Raw genomic sequence first — 3,619 nt, 5'->3', positions numbered from 1 at the left:
AAACATTATTGCACATATGACTTATGATAAGTGACTAGCATCATTACATAGAATATTTGTCTCCAATAACAAAAGACTATTTCTTTGACAAATTCTCAAGGATATGTATGTGATTGTGACTGTATTTCAATATTTTATATCTAAATGTATTATCATTTTCTAGTTTACAATCGACATTAATAATTTGTGCGTAAGCTTTAATGAGACCTAGGGTAGACATTCGCACGATGATATGTGTAAGTGTGACTAATGCTTCTATTTGAAATCAACAATTTGGAAGTATTGTATGATAAGAAATACACACACACACACACACACACACACACACACACACACACACACACACACACACACACACACACACACACACATATACATATATAATCCAAGTCTAGTGCCTTTATAATTATTTGGGTATTATGGCAATGAAGAAATTTTTAAAAATTGCTAGTTATTTGTCATGATTAATACTAATTTGTGTCTCCTTTAAGTAGTATTTTCTTCCTATGAAATGGTTACTTCATTTTGAAACCTTGAGACACTAAGAAAATGGAAGGGTACTTCTCATTTATATATTGACAATGATTATTTATGAGTTTGAAAGCATTCTACATAGATTTCTCATCCACTTGTTTCCTTTGAGAGACATCAACTTATATTGAACTAGAAATAATATGAGTGTTTTGGTTAATGATACTCTTTATACAATTTTTGAAATCAAATTGAAAATATTTTGTGCTAAAGTACTTTGCAATAAATGAAAATGGACATGCATTTGTTTCATTAGTTTTTTTTGCCAGGTAATAAAGTAATACGAGTAGCGATTTCAATACAAAAAAAAATGGGAATAAAATGCAAACTCAAATTACATTGTTTTGAGTAGCCTTCACACCATATTACAAGTGAGGCAATCTCTTTGTATCTCTATATTGTGGGATCTTTAAGGTACCACCAATGAAAAACCTTACTCTAAAAAGTTGGGATAAGCATGATCAATCATATCCTCACCATCAATTCAAATTTTATGCAAAGAACATGCAATAATGCAGATCACCAAGAATCCAAAGGAGGGCCTTGATATTTTCCCATTTGGATATCATCATCAATGTTTCAACTAGCCAAATGCATGCTCATCAATGCTTTGAGCAAAGGTGACAACATAGTTCTGCTCTCTTTCCAAAGCATTCTACAATAGTCTATAAGGTGTCATTACCTGGTCATGAAGAGCAAATCCATTATGTCCAATTATGTATCTCTTGATGAAGAAGTCATCATCCATACATTCAAGACCAAACAAATACTTCCCATTAAGTGCTCTGGCATAGAAACTTTAGTTTCTAAATATGCGATTGTTATGCATTGCCCTGTATATACAATCAAGAAACTCGATTCCATGTCCACGGTGCACAACACAAACATAGAGTAGTTCTTATTTCTATCAAATTTGAAATGGTTACATCTCTCATCTTGCCCATGTTGAGGTGCATGATATCAATAGCCCCTAAGCAATTAGGCAAACACCTAAGCATCAAGAAACCTTCCTTTACTTTGATAAAGCTATCAACAACTCATGGCCAATGCACAAAGCAAGATTCATACATCAATACAACATCAACAACAAGCCTATGCACTATCTTGGAAATAGTTTACTTTCTCACACTAAAATGCTCAATATTAATGTGTTGTATGCCACTAGTGAGGCGAAGAATGGAAATTTCCACCATCTTTTCAACTATGATAACTTTTCTACATGTAGTTCTTAGACGAACTAGAAAATTACCCTACTTTAGATGGTTGTGCAACAAGTCTAATAGCCAGAAGAATAAGCTTATCGAGGAGCAAAAAACCCTCTCTAAAGGGTGCATCATCACCTCTACTTGCATGTATATGGAAATTTTGCCAATCGAGACTCCATGTAGGAATTAGACAATGGAAACTTGGCACGTATTTCCAAGATGACGCATTACATTGCCTTAAAAATTAGCAAGAAGCATAAAAAGTAGCACATTGCAAGTGCTAAAGTGCAACAACAGGTTGGTTGAGTAGTCCATTTGCTTCCATTTCATGGTCATCATCATCACTATATATTAAAAATATATTTTTTAAATACATGTTAAGTACCATCAAATGAACTGTAATAGCATTTTTTATAATAGTGTCAATTTGAGAGACATCAATCATTGCAAGTGAAGGAAATAAGCTCAAGCAATGCAGTTTTTAACATTTATTTATGTTCCAATTTGTTGTGGTTTAGGGAAATCATGCAATGAAATTTAACTTGCAAATCTGCCATTATTTTGTAGAATTACATTGTTGTTTTAGATGCACTAGGATCTGCCATTATTTTGTAGAATTACATTGTTGTTTTAGTTGCATTTGTATTTGCCATTATTTTGTAGACTCACACTGTTGTTTTAGTTGCACTACTATCTATGTTTTTTTTTAAAATAGCACTAGAAGAGTATTTCATGACACTAGGTATGCACGATGTGGAATTGCTAAATCTTGAATGTTTGATATGGTTGAAAATAGATTTGCATTTAAACCTCTGACATATTACACAAAGCCACATAGCAAATATTTCTCATTTGTTAAAAGACTTTTGGGCAAATGCTTGACATACTGCACAAAACCACATAGCAAATATTTCTCATTTGTTCAAAAGTTTTTGGGCAAATGCTCACAAACTGCATATATTGCTATGTTGTCATATTCTTATTTTGTTCATTGGCAATTTGAAATTGTGACTTCTATAATTGCTCATAATTGAGATGGTGACTATTGTGTCTATATTTTGTCATATAAGCATTCATGCTTCAAAGTAGGAATATTTGAGTTGTTTTCTTCTATAATAGATGCTGTGTATATGCATACCCAAAACCCTATGTATATGGCTCAACTTGGGTATTTCAAATTCCCAGGAGTACATACAATTTCATGACTAAACATTTCATGGCATGTGTGAATGCTACATAAACCCAATGTTAGATATGGATATCCACATACTACATCCCAAACATAGTGCACATTTGACCTTATTTAGGAAATTATATGTTTGCAACGACAATGTATCTAAGCAATCTTCAATACAAAATTTGCTCTACATGCATGCAATCAATCCCATTTAGCAAGGCAAGTAAAAAACTCACAAATTGTAGAGTATACCAACATTTTCAAAGTCTTTTTATCGCTCACATGGACTAAAAGTGTGATAATTGTGATTATTCATGATTGTTTGTGTTTACTTATAAGGATAGTGTATCGAAGGATGAGAGAATTTGTGACACCTTTGATCATTCACAACAAGGACTATCAGATGTTGGTACATGACATCATGTAGTAGCAAAAATGATAATGAGCACTCCTTGTTTTACAAAGGTGTCATAGGAGTGAAATGCCATGTTTCACCGTTTCCTATTAGGTCCACTTATTTCAAGTGCACTCATATCTAGTTCACTCATCTTAAAAGTTCACCCATATCTAGTGATCACCATATCAAATTCACTCATCTTGAAAGTTCACTCATATTTAGTTATCTTGACTATTGATTCACTCATATCAAGTTCATTCATTCATATCAAGTTCACTCTCTTGAAAGTTCACTCATTCAAGTTCACTC

The sequence above is a fragment of the Lygodium microphyllum genome, chromosome 1, assembly GCF_053477565.2.
Source record: "Lygodium microphyllum isolate KBCC chromosome 1, Lygodium_microphyllum_v1.1.10, whole genome shotgun sequence".
NCBI classification, from domain to species: Eukaryota; Viridiplantae; Streptophyta; class Polypodiopsida; order Schizaeales; family Lygodiaceae; genus Lygodium; species Lygodium microphyllum.
Note: the sequence above shows the minus strand (reverse complement) of the source record.